This window comes from Mus musculus, chromosome 3, assembly GCF_000001635.26.
Source record: "Mus musculus strain C57BL/6J chromosome 3, GRCm38.p6 C57BL/6J".
Taxonomy (NCBI): domain Eukaryota; kingdom Metazoa; phylum Chordata; class Mammalia; order Rodentia; family Muridae; genus Mus; species Mus musculus.
The window spans coordinates 130792423-130805754 of NC_000069.6; the positions used below are offsets into that span (position 1 = coordinate 130792423).

At 45.9% G+C, this 13332-nt stretch overlaps 1 long non-coding RNA gene across 2 annotated transcripts; it reads right to left on the bottom strand.

Annotated features, from left to right (window-relative positions):
- Positions 1–847: 847 nt before the first annotated feature.
- On the bottom strand, positions 848–11528 carry Gm36443. 2 transcript variants are annotated; one of them, XR_376074.3, is made up of 3 exons: positions 11395–11528; positions 7633–7810; positions 848–1286 (listed from the first exon to the last, which is right to left on the bottom strand). It is a non-coding gene; the product is annotated as a predicted gene, 36443 (long non-coding RNA). The 2 variants fall into 2 exon arrangements; XR_376073.3 differs by lacking the exon at positions 11395–11528 and adding an exon at positions 10809–10950.
- Between the last annotated feature and the right edge of the window lie 1804 nt (positions 11529–13332).

Sequence of the window (13332 nt, forward strand, 5' to 3'; positions counted from 1 at the left end):
ACGTGGCATAAAGAGCCTCTGATGTTTTCTCCCCGCAACTCTGCTTCTCAGAGGAAAGACTCCACCACGCCCTTTCCGATTACCAATTAATATTATCATCATTATAACACTGCAGGCCCACAAAGGGCCTTAAGTAATAAGTAATAATGGAAATAGAATTTGGGTTTATCCTAACAGGTATCTGGATTCTGTTGTGGCGTGTTCTTTGAATTCAAATCAACAACAGCGTTTAAGCCCCTTTAACTCCACAAATTCACCCTCGACAACACAACAAATAACTCGTGTACTCTCTTCGACTTTCATCAAAACTAACATCACCGGAGGCTACCATTCCACGTCAACCAACCATACCAAAGGGTGCATCCCGATACAGTTGATTATGACCTTGGAGACAAAGCGGGGATTTGCAGCCCTGTGTTGTGACATGTAGCACATTTGGAAGGCTTGCACCAGCCATGTCTGGATGACAGCTCTGTTTGCAGAGTGAATTCACTGAGGCTGAACGCAGCGGTTAGTCATGGTTGGTTATTTCATGCTTTACCACTCCCCGGCTCCACCTCATTCTTCAACCTCACTGGCTAAATCTAAACAGTTGGGAGGAAAGGTCTCTGGATCCTCTGTGGATCTCGTGCAACCAGTGACTTGTGATACGTTTGGTGAGGCTAACCACTTTGGCCTTGCTACTCTCTCTGCGGAAGCCCACGACTTTTGCATCTTTGGAAAGTCAGAAACACAATGGATGTTCTTTGACACCTTCAGGTGGACGAGGGGCTTGAAGCAAATCCGCGGATCGGACTGCTTCCTCCTCCTGGGTCCTATAGCCGGAAGTCCCATCATCCCTTTCTTTTCCTACCTGGCCTATCAGTGTCCTACTTTTCTCTAAGCAGGAATGTTTATACCTCCAGACTGGGCGTTAATGGAGGTCATCAAACCTTCCTCCCAGGCCACAGACCTCACTGGATAACCCACCATCATCGGATCTCCTTCCATGGACACTCGATGTTTTCCTATTGGTCCTCCACCGAGTGCTTTCCTCCATGGTCCCGTTCATTGTCTCCTTTCATTGTGGACATGGCACTCTTTTCATTGAGGGACATGCTGCTCCTCCAAACTGCACTTCATGGGTAGGGCTGTCCACCAGCCTCCTCCATCATGACAGCTGACTGTGCTGTGGTCCTAATGGGCTAACATCATGGAGGACCAGCAGATGTGATTAGAGTAGTTGTGCCCTTATTTACCTGACTGCGGGCAAATTAAGCAGAGGACTTGTTTCTCCAGGGTGTTACCTATTGAGTCAGAAAAACAAATACAGAATTTTAGCTTTCACTAACAAAAAATTTTTGTATTAAACATAAGATGGGGAAAATTAAACCATAAACAAATAGGTAGAACCCTTTCCCTCTTTCTTCGCTACCACATAAAGATACTAGGAACTCAGGCTGGGGAAAAGATGTGGGAAGAGCATGAGGTTGGTGTTTCTGGGACTGGGCCCCTGCCCTGACTCTTGGACAGGGTTGGACACTCTGCTCTGAGTTCCCCTGGCCTTTGCTGATTCCTTCTGAGACCTATCTGTATCCCAGAGAAAGAGAGAGGGCACAGTGGGCAGAAGGCATTGAGTGCAAGCCAGGGAGGGCACGGTGGGCGGAAGGCACTGAGTGTACTCCAGGGCAGTCTGAGATCCTTTTGAGGCTTGAAGAATGGAAGATGACTCGCTTTCCTCTGCTTCCTTAAGAAAGGTCCTGGAGGGACGGGGGTGGGGGGGGGGGGGGCGTGGGGTGGGCGGGGTGGGGGGCTGGGGCGTTTGTAGAGAGATGGCTCAGAGGTAAGAGCACTGGCTGCTCTTCCAGAGGTCCCAAGTTCAATTTCCAGCAACCACATGGTGGCTCACAACCATCTGTAATGAGATCTGGCGCCCTCTTCTGGCTTGCAGGCACACACGAAGGCAGACAGAACACTGCATACATAATAAATACATAAGTAACTTTTAAAATATAGGTCTTGGGAATTAGGAAAGCATGGGAGGAGGGGAGAGGGGAGAGGGGAAACGGGAGAGGGGAAGAGGGGTATTGTGGGACTTTCTGGGCCTGGCAGCAATTAAATAATGACAGAGACTTATTAATTTTTACTATAGCTTGAGCCTTTAGCTGGGCAGACTCTCAGCTAGCTCAATCTTAGTTAATCCGACTGTTCTAGCAATGGACCTGCCACGTGGCTAGTTCTTTACCTCTCTACACCTGCTCAAGTCTATCTATCTCTGTGTGGGTTTGCAAATCCCTGGCTCCGATTTCTCCCAAAGACCCTCTTCTCTGCCCATAAGTCCCGCCCTCCATTTCCTGCCTAGCTATTGGCTGTCAGCTCTTTATTAAGCCAATCACGGGGTACTTTGGGCAGGCAAGGAAGGAACAAATATCTACCTATCCTGCCAGCACCTGGAGATGTTGGCACAGCGATTAACAACTGAGAATACTGGGACACACTTTTATTGCCAGCCAATGCAATATGTATGGGGGAAGTTTACTTCAACAGAGAAGTGAGGAAAAAGGAAGGGAGGAGGGGAGGGGAAACTGGTCAGCAAGCTCATTAGAGAGAGTAAGGGGAAAGGAGACAGAAAAGGAGGAAGAGAAATGGATTCCACCCTACCCCACCTTCCGGTTTGAGTTGAGATGATCTACAAATTAGCAAAACAATCCCTAAGACACTGCTTCTCCTCCTGTGGGTCCTGACCCACACAGGGTCACACACCAGATATCCTGCATATTTATTTACATCAGATATTTACACTCCATGACATAGCAAAATTACAGGTATGAAGTAGCAACAAAAATAATTTTATGGTTGGGGGTCACGACAATATGAGGAAAAGGGTCACAGCATCAGGAAGGAAGGTTGAGGACCTCTAAGAGATATGCATGAGGCGAAAGAGAAGGCTGGGCAGATTCCATGACAGACTTCAAATTGACAGTCAAGGAGACTAGGCCTAAAACCTGGGTAAGTCCAGGCATGCCTAGGGAAGTCAATTACTAATAGAAAAAAACCCAGGCTCCAGCCTTCATGCCCAGGTCATGGAATGTCCCAGCCGCCCGGCCTGAAGCAAGGACCATGGGTCAGCAGTAGTTTCCAGACTTCCTGAGCTACTTTTTCAGTAACAGTTCCCAGACCTTCCCAGCAGGTTTCCAGCCCCCACACCTCAGTAATGGGATGTCCCTAGAGACGGACCCAACAGATTTAACACAGAGGTCACCTACCCCAGAATTCCCTGATGTGCTTTAAATCAGGCCTGCAAGCTCACTTGGGCGTCTCTCTTTCTTGGTAATGGGGAGATCCCAGCATGCTGGACTTCTGCAGAATAAAACCCTCCTTGTTTACATACTATCTGAGTTCAGAATGCTATTCTTCAGCAAATCGTGGATCCTTACACTAAAACTGCTTTGTAGGTCTGAGGTGGTAGATTTTTGGCAGTATAGTCCCAGAATATTCCATACTACAGGCTGGCCTATGACAACTTTCACAAGCACCTCTTCTTTAAAAAAATGAAACGAAAACTGTCCGTCCACATTGGAATAATGACCATTCAACCTGCACCTTACAGCACACTTTCTGTTCAAAAGTTCCACCTTTCCCTTTTGATTTCTAAAGAGATACGAACAGGTACTAAACTTGGTGGGATCTGTGGGCCCTTTATTTTGTGCCTGCTGGAATGCCAGCCCTGGGGGGAAGTGGGGGGACGGGACGGGACACGGAAACAGCCCAGCAGAGTGGGTTCCACTGACACACCACACTCTGTTCTCTCCTAGCTTTTACGGCTCCTCTTTGGAGCTGGAGGGAGTTAAGATCTGCTTTGGCCTTCAACAGATGAGTACATCTTCCAATGATGTCCACCTCCAAGTCCAGTTCATGAAATTAGTAAGGATGTCCCCATCTCAACAGATGGCTAATTGTGAAGCCAGGGCTTTTGCTCGTGTGTGTAAATGAGCCTGGCTATCAGCCTGAAAGCTGTTCATTTTAGTATTTTTTTTTATTTTTACAAAAACAATCAAAACTCTAAAGTGTCTCCTGTCTGGATGGATATTACCATCCCCACCATCCAGGTGACGGGGGTTTGACACACTAAGAACCTCTCCTTGGTGGCTGCCTCTGACACATAGCCAATTGGCAGACATTGCTCCCGGGTCCCCCTCAGCGGTTTGCTCTTCTAAAACCGGAAGAAAGCACACAGGAGTCCCCCTTTGCATGCCCCAGTGACCTATGTGAGTGAATGCTGTTTTATTTCCTGTTTCTGTTAGACTATATGTGGCACTTTCCCCACTGTTTCCTCAGTCCCAATCACCCACATGTCTCAGAAGAGTGCCGGAACCCGGGTGATTACACTCTGTGGATATCGGAGCCAGTGGGCGTTGGTTTGTCAGGCGCAGGCATATTAGCAGATAACAGAGAACTGCTTAGGCACACACACTTAATTGGTTACTTTTAGTCACACACATACCTAGTTTAATGAGAATCACTCTTCAGTTGATATGAGCTAGTTTACTGACTTCTAATTCTTAGCCTTTGCTCTGTAAAAGCCAGTCTTCTTTCTGCTTTGTATGTATGGCCTTCCCCACGCCTTTCCTTCTGCCCCTAGCACCCCAGGTTCCTGCATTCCAGGCTGCCTCTGTCTCACTAGTAGCAGAGGATGGCCTTGAACTCTCTACCCTTCTGCTTCCCCCTCTCAAGTGCTGAGATTACAGCTGTGCACCACCTGGCTGAGTGCAGACTCATTCATACTTTAAGGCGGGACTTCCTAGAACTATCTTCCTATATAGTTTTCACCTAGCCATCTTCCCCGTTCTCAGGGATTTGCTAAGCACATATCATATTCGTCAATCTGATGCCAGACATTTATTCATATTTCATTAACTTTAAAATTATAATGATCCCCCATTGAGGCAGCTCACAGTTAACTGTCAGCTAGATGCTGCCCTGGGGTTGGTTGTTTTACCGGTTGGCATAATGAGGCTCTTCGAATTTCTGTCCACTGACCTCTTATGGACCATTGGAGGAAGGCCTGCAAACGATCATTGTCTGGTATCTAGTATTCTGTTGGGGGAGTGACGTCTTAGTGCTGATGTCCATGGCTTGAGAGGAAATCCCACGGCTAAAACAAGAGCTCTTTGCAGACACACTGTCCCCTCAGCACTCTGGAGGCACGGGCAGTGATGATGTACTTAACTCAGAATTGGACTCTGGGTGTCAAGTTTAGGAAATTGAACCTATTTCTTCAGATGATGTTTTCCTTTGTGTGGATGTGTAAGAGGAGTGTGCCAAATGGCTGTGGGAAAATATGTTGCTTGAACCAACCAGGGAAATGTCTAACAAAACCCCGCGCTTTGATTTTATTAAGCATCGGGTCATCCTTAGGGGCTCCCTGCCCCTTACTTTTTCTTTTAAGATTTACTTTGTTTTTCAAAGATTTTGTATGTGTGAATGTTTGTCTATCTGTGTGCCTGGTGTGTCCCTGAAGGAGGAGACCATGAAGGCACTGGATACCTTAGAACTAGAGTTCCTGCTGCTTGCGAGCAGCCATGTAAATGCTGGAAATGAAACCCAGTCCTTTGCAAGAGCAGCAAGTGCTTTTAACTGCACAGTCCTTTGCAAGAGCAGCAAGTGCTTTTAACTGCAGAACTGTCTGTCTTTCTAGCTCCTCCCTCCACTGTTCAATGGTATTGTGATGGTTTGTAGGTGCTCAGTCCTGGGAGTGGCACTATTTGGTGGTGTGGCCTTGTTGGAGTAGGTGTGGCCTTGTGGGTATGGGCTTTAAGACCCTACTCCTAGCTGCCTGGAAGCCAGTATTCTGTTAGCAGCCTGCAGATGAAGATGTAGAACTCTCAGCTCCTCCTGCACCATTCCTGCCTGGATGCTGCCATGTTCCCACCTAGATGATAATGAACTGAACCTCTGAACCTGTAAGCCTGTCCCAATTAAATGTTGTCATTTATAAGACTTCATAGCAGTAAAACCCTAACTAAGACAGGTATCTAATAGCGGTGCATATCATCATGGTGCCTAGTGCTAATCTTAAGTGCCTGCTGGTCCCTTTGTTTGGTTTTCTTTAAGTAACTATTTCTTGAATGCCTACGATGTGAGTCAAATGGTGCTAGGTGCTATAAATCAATCGGTGTGCTCTCAAACTTGATCCCAGAGAGGGATAAATACTGTGGAGAAAAAGACGTGGAATGCTTTCATGAATATATTGTAAAACAGTTCAACTCTGAGGGCCTAAAACACAATTCCTGTTCTCAGACAAAGAGAGAGAAAAGATTTAAAAAGGTGGTAGATGAAATGCCATGAACTCGTAACCATTCTAGAGGAAGTGAGTTCTAAAACTCCAATAAGAACCCGATGACTGGTCCAAGGTAGGCTGCCATGCTAAAAAGCCAGGGAACAAGTGGAAAACTGGTGACTTCTACTTATAAGCAGTTCAAGTAGCAGACGTGACTCATGAGGTGGCAGGAAATAGGCCCAGAACAGTGGTTCTCAAAGGGTTGAGGTCCCTTTGCCAAACCCCTATCTTTAAAAATATTTACATTACAATTCATAACAGCACAGTAGCAGAATTGTAGTTATTAAGTAGCGAGGAAAATAAATTCATGGTTGGGGTCACCACATCAGGAGGAGCTATATTAAAAGGGTCAAGATTAAGAACCAATGCTCTAGAAAGATTTAGGAGCTTATATATGCTATAGTGAGTCCTTCTATCATACACAGTGAGGTGATATCTATCCCAGGGCTAGGAGTGGGCGGGGTTAGACCAAGTAATACTTGTATTTCAGAAAGATCACTCTTGCTGATGATGCAGAGTGGATTCATCTTACCTCTCTTCCCTGCCCCTCGAGCAAGGACCAATCGCATCAATCAGTTAGAAGATGGAGGTGGGAGGGTTGGGAGGGGGAGGGGATCATTTATTATGATCATACAACTGTCGAAAATGTTGACTTTGGTACCCTGTGGCCCCTGCCCTGTCGCAGTCACTGCAATCATTTTTAAATGATGTCCGGTCAAGTTACTTGACTAGAAAGCAGATTAACAAATCCACTGACCGGGAGAACAACAGATCGATAAGATCGTCACGCCAATTACGTTACGTGACAGAGTCAAAAAAATCAAAGTGTTCGGTGGCCTTCCTGAGCTTCTGAGGGGCAGGAGAATTTTCATCTGAGATTTATCAAAGGTTTCTGAGAGCAAAAGAATGGTTCGAATGAAACTCAATTGATTTTGTGTTTCTGCCAGAGCTTTCTATGGGGTCATAGCCTGTCAGGTATTAAAAAAAAAAAAAACACGGAAGAAAATCGTATTTTTACTGGAGCATCCTTTCAAGGTGCAGAAGCGAGAAGGCCCTGCTCACAGAGGCTGGACTGATAAATGCTGGCCGAGTGTCTGTTTAAACAGATGCAAATGAAGTGCCAAAAGGCTCAAGTTCAAAGGAGGGACTCAGTACCTGAGAAATGGCTCTTTATGGAATTCCACTTCTTCTGAAGCAGTTAGTTAGAAATTTTTCTTTATGCAGGTGAGCCAGGCAGATAGCTCTGTGTGGGTCTCTCAGTCCACAAGGCCACAGGCCTTCTTTAGGCTTATTGAGAGAGAGGGGCTGCTCACCTGGAAGGTTCCATGTCACTGGAGTGTTAGCATCTTTCCTTTGTGCCATTCCTCATGAGTCGCTTCTAAACATTTTCTCTTCAGTGCTTTTCTGGATGTGTGGAGCAGGTGAGAGAGGGATAGCTCTGCAGGAAACCACTTAAAGAATGTAGATAATACCAATCAGTGTTGAGTCATCCTGTCAGAGAGGAAAGAGCATCCTGGTTAGTTATTTATCATACCCCGAGGCTTGGTGGAATACAACTTCCTTGATGAAGAGATAAAAGGAACTACATAAAAGCAAGGTTTAAAAAAAAATTCATTAAAAGGGAATCTACCTTTTGGCTTTAACCTTTTGGAGTTTTAAAAATTATTATTTATTGGCATTACTGAAAATTTTCATCACAAAAAGTCAGGAGTATGGTGAGGGGGAAAATGGAGCTGGAAAGGAACAGAAATGCAGAGAGATAGAGAAAACCAGGATTTGGAAATAAGAAGCGGGAGGTTGGAGAGAGGCAGAGAGGCAGAGAGAGGCAGAGAGAGGCAGAGAGAGAGGCAGAGAGAGAGGTAGAGAGAGGCAGAGAGGCAAAGAGAGGCAGAGAGAGGCAGAGAGAGAGAGGCAGAGGCAGAGGCAGAGGCAGAGGCAGAGGCAGAGGCAGAGAGAGGCAGAGAGAGGCAGAGAGAGAGAGGCAGAGGCAGAGGCAGAGGCAGAGGCAGAGGCAGAGGCAGAGGCAGAGGCAGAGGCAGAGGCAGAGGCAGAGGCAGAGGCAGAGGCAGAGGCAGAGGCAGAGGCAGAGGCAGAGGCAGAGGCAGAGGCAGAGGCAGAGGCAGAGGCAGAGGCAGAGGGAGGCAGGAGGCAGGAGGCAGTCTAAAGACATTGACTTCCCTAGAAGTGAATTTTTAATTTTCCCTGGGGAAGTAGAGGCCACTTCCCCAGAGAAGAGATACAACCTGCTCTGGGAAAGCAGTTGCTTCACTCTGTTGGAGTCACTGAGAGGAATTTGGCCCAGTTGGCCACAGAGAACTCTTAAGTGGTTCTCAACCTGTGGGTCTCGACCCCTTGGGATGCATATCAGATATCCTGCATATCAGATACTTACATTATGATTCATAATAATAGCAAAAGTACAGTTATGAAGTAGCAACAAAAATAATTTCATGGTTGGGGGGGGGTCACCACAGCATGATGAACTGTATTTAAAGGGTTGCCTCATTTGGAAGGTTGAGGACCACTGTCAGAGAACCAAACGACAGAGTGTAGCTGGAGTCTAACTGGAATAAAGCAGGACTCTTACTTTCAAATGAAGGCTTGAGATCAAGGTTCCTAAGGTGCTCTGCTGTTCTAGAATGTTCTCTCTGTGGGCCAGGGGGAGCCCGAGAAAGAATGTGAAGGAAGGGAGGTGAGACTTTATTACACGATGGCACGTAGTTCCAAACCAGGCTCTCCGAGACAGCACTTTGCTAATAAACAACACTTAGCAAGCTTAGCTGAGTTACAGAGCAACACTGGGCCTTTTCTAAAGAAAGCAATACAATAAATCACTTTTATTTCATTAAAAAAACTTATTTATGTTATGTTGTTGTTTTATGTTATGTGTATGAGTGCATGTATGTATATGTATCACACGTGTGCCTGGTGCCTGCAGAGGCCAGAAGAACAGGTTGAGGGTGTCAGATCTGGTTATCAGCTTCCATGTAAGTGATGGGAGCCAAATATGGGTCTTCCCGAACAGCTGTAAACATTCTTAATTGCTAAACCATCTTTCCAGCCCCAAATCAAGGCTTTTAGGGAAGCCACCATTTAACTATTTGAAAGAACTCATTTATGAACTATGTGAGTAACAAATTGTTCATATTAAAAAACAAAAACAGAAACAGGAAGGGTGGCTCATGTCTATAATTCCAACAAGTGAAAGGTTAAAGCAGACAGATTGCCATGAGTTCTAGGTTATTCTGAGTGGCACTGGGACACTGTCTCGAAACAAACAAAAAAGGGTGTGGTGGTTTGAATATGTTTGGACCAGGGGGCGGCACTATTAGGAGGTGTGGCCTTGTTACAGTAGCTGTGGCCTTGTTGGAGTAAGTATGTTCCTGAGCAATGATAGCCTCCTCTTAACCACACAAGAGTCAGTCTTCTGGGCCTTCAGAAAAAGATGTAGAACTCCCAGCTCCCCCTGCACCATGCCTGCCTGGATGCTGCCATGTTCCCACCTTGATCATAATGGACTGAACCTCTGAACTTGTAAGCCAGCCCCGGTTAAATGTTGTTCTTATAAGAATTGCCTTGGTCGTGGTATCTCTTCACAGCAATGGAAACCCTAACTAAGACCAAAGGAGACTATATTACACAGAAGGCTAAACTCCCTCTTTGCTACTTATTGCAATTGTTCGTCCTCTCCAGTGGGACTTTGTATCCAGGAGCTGACTGACAGCAAGCTTTCTTATATTTTAGGGATGGAATCCAAGGTCTTTTGCTGGATACATAATTACTTTACAGCTGAGCTAAACCCCAGCTAGGCCCACTGCTTTCTTTATAGTCCCTCTAGGTAGACCAATGCAGCATTGCTCTTATGTGCTTTTAGCACTAATGCTAATAGTCTTTTTAAAAACTGCTATGATTTAAAGATATGTATGCGTACATTCCTGCTCCTTGGAACTGCTTGCAGAGACCTGAGGCACACGGAGCACAACACCTATAACTGTTCTTCTGTGGTTTGCAGTTAGCAGCTTCCCTTTGGCTTGTTGTTTCATGATATTGTAAATAAACACCCACCCTCGGATAGGCCTCTATGTGTACTTATGTAACTGCTTCCTTTTCAAAGAGATAATTCCTTCTAGCTTTGGGGTCTTCAAGTCACACAAAAGCAGTTTGAATTTAGCTACACATTTAAGAGAATCTAACAGATTGTCCCACAGTTTAAGAGTCCAGGAGAATTATGCTTTAATGTCTGTAAAACAGTAGTCCATTCTCCAGCTATAAAAGATGGCCATCATTTCTCTATGATATATGGCATCTAGAAAGTTACTATAATCTTTGAACAATCTTTTCGGTTTTGTAGTTTGCATGTTAGATATGCACAGCGGGTATAAAATGTAATCATTTTGTATTTGAAGTTTTTTTTGCATTTCTATCATGTTTGTATATGAAAACCAAGACTTCTGGAATAATACCCAGAGCCACTGTATAAGAATCTTACCTTTTCTCTTACTAAGATGAAATGGAGGGGGTGGGGAAACCAGAGTGATGTCCAGATTGAGGGGCAGCCAATAAGCCCCCCGACAGTCACTTCTGACGTGGAGCATCTACACCGGCGGCTTTGGGATCAATCCACTCTCAAATCCTTTGAGCAGCTGTTTGCATGCCACCAGCTAATGAAGCTCTTTGAGTGCTGAGTTATTAATGGGATGAAGCCAGAGAGGGGATAAAGAAGGAGAGAGTGGACCAAAGACGAGACATTTTGAAGAAAAGCCTCCCTTTCCCTAGCCACTTGTGGAAATCCATTTCAGCTCAACTGGGACCAATTGTGAGTTTTGGCCTTGGGCAAAATTCTTATTTGCAGTCAATAAATTAATGGGTGACACCTTGAAAAGGGTTGGCTAACTGAATCAATGTCTGATGTGGCATTCTATCCTCAGGCCAAACTCCCCCTGAGCTCCTCAGGCTAGGGCTCATTGAAGCCCTGGAAGGGCCCTTGAACATTTTTTTTAAAAAAACTCTATTCTGAAAGGCAATATTCAGGCAGTGTGGGACCCTGACCTTCTCAGTGCCCTGTTCTTGCTCACCTTCTCTCTGACCAGGCGCAGGGCTGATGGTAACAGATCGGCCTTGGATGGAACTTGATAATGTACGGGGATTTTTGTCGACTTCAGCAGTTTAGGCTTCCTCTGAAAAGGTTGTCTGCAAAGCCAGAGGGGACTGGTGTCTTACAGTAGTTCCTCTGCAAACCTCTGGACTGCAGGAAGCAGAGAAGGGCGCTCTGTTGGTTCAGCTGGCTTTTACAGCTGAAGATAACACGAACCGCAAATCTGCCGAGGCCGGTGTTTTCTCTGAGGGGGAGGGATATCCAGGGAGCAAAATAAAGAGAAGCCGAGGTTTAATGTTTCATAACTGTGTGCTCTCTTCCAGGTTTTATTCCTGTAATATTCTCTGTGTGTGGCCAGGCCCTTTACAACACAGAGCTATTGAAGAAAAAGGGGAGAGAAGAGGAAAAGGGAGGAAGGGCGGGGGGGATGGATTTAAAAAAGAGAGAGAGAGAGCCTATGGGGTATGGTAGGAGGGAGAGAGCCGCTTTCAAGTCCTGACCGTGACCTTAGCTGGATGTAATCAAGGCCTCCAGGGGAATTAAGCTGGCCATTTGATTTTGAAAATAGAATACAGGACAAGTATGCTCAGAGAATTTATAGCGAAGCCAGAAGAGGGAAGTGACCCACTTAGCGTCTTCTCTGGAAAAAGTTCTTGCGGCATTAAAATGGTGGTGGGTAGGGAGCACCCCTTTTCCTGACAGTGTGCACACAGAGGGACCGCTGGGGGGGGGCAAATCTGAGGGGAAAAGAGAGAAAGAAACATTACAGTGTAATCGTTTGTATTTTTAGGATGAAAAAACAGAAGAAAATTTTCTTTGAAATTTCTTACACCGGGGTGGGGGTGGGGAGATTGGTGTGTCCACATTATCTATGCAACACTGTTCCCACTACAGACTGAACTTGCTGCCGGAGAGAAGTCCACATTGTTTTGGGGTTGTCCCAGCTATTTCCTGCCTTGGAGCAAAACCAGTACATCCATCAGGCCCGGACAATATTTCTCTGTCTCTGAATATCCTAATTTCACCGAAGGAGCGAGCACTCAGAAAACACAAATGGCCAAAGACAAGTTCATCTTACCTCTTTTCTTCCCAACGATGCCTTTCTTGCCATAGCCAAGGGTCTAAATGTAAATTTAGGAGATGACAAGCACCACAAAGGCATATGGTCATGATGACATGCTATAGCCCTGGAAAGAGACCATTACAATGGAGCCTGCTATAGGTTAGGTTGGGGAAGCCAAGGCAGAGTGGAGCATGCCGAGCAGGGCAGGGAAAGAGGGAGAGGGGAATGGCATCGGGATAGGAGGGAGGCTTCCACGATGGTGTTTGACAGTGCCCCTTCATTGACGCGTGTTCCTTAGGAGCATAAGGCTGGAGCTGAGGGGGTCTCAGATGTTACAGAATACATTCCTCTCATTTTACTAGTTGTCTAGGGTGAAGGCATACTCAAGATGAGTTCTGGGCTCTGGTTTCCAAGGTGGGTATCTTCCCTTGCTCTAAATTGGGCTTAAAATCCATGGTCTGTGTCTTAATGTAATGTCAGTTCAAATGACTATTTTCCAGAATAAGGATTTCAGAAAATGAGTTAGCACTGAGGTGGCCCGAGAAGATACTTTCTCCCAGGGCTCTGTCTCCACTGAGCCTTTCAGAGCTAGGGGATGAAATGACAACAGGGACTGGGTAGCTTCACCGGCACTATGAGCTAGTCAGTGGTGCTGGGGATGTGGCTCAGCTGGTAGAGAGCTTGTCTAGCATGCATGAAGTCTTAATGGTGCATGTCTGGAGTCCCAGCACTCTGGGGGTGAGGGCTAGAGAAGCCGATCCAAGGTCATTCATTATCAGTGACATAGGGAGTTTGACAAGGTTCTGTGAGGTGCTAAGAAGACCTATCTGTCTGTCTGTCTGTCTGTCTGTCTAT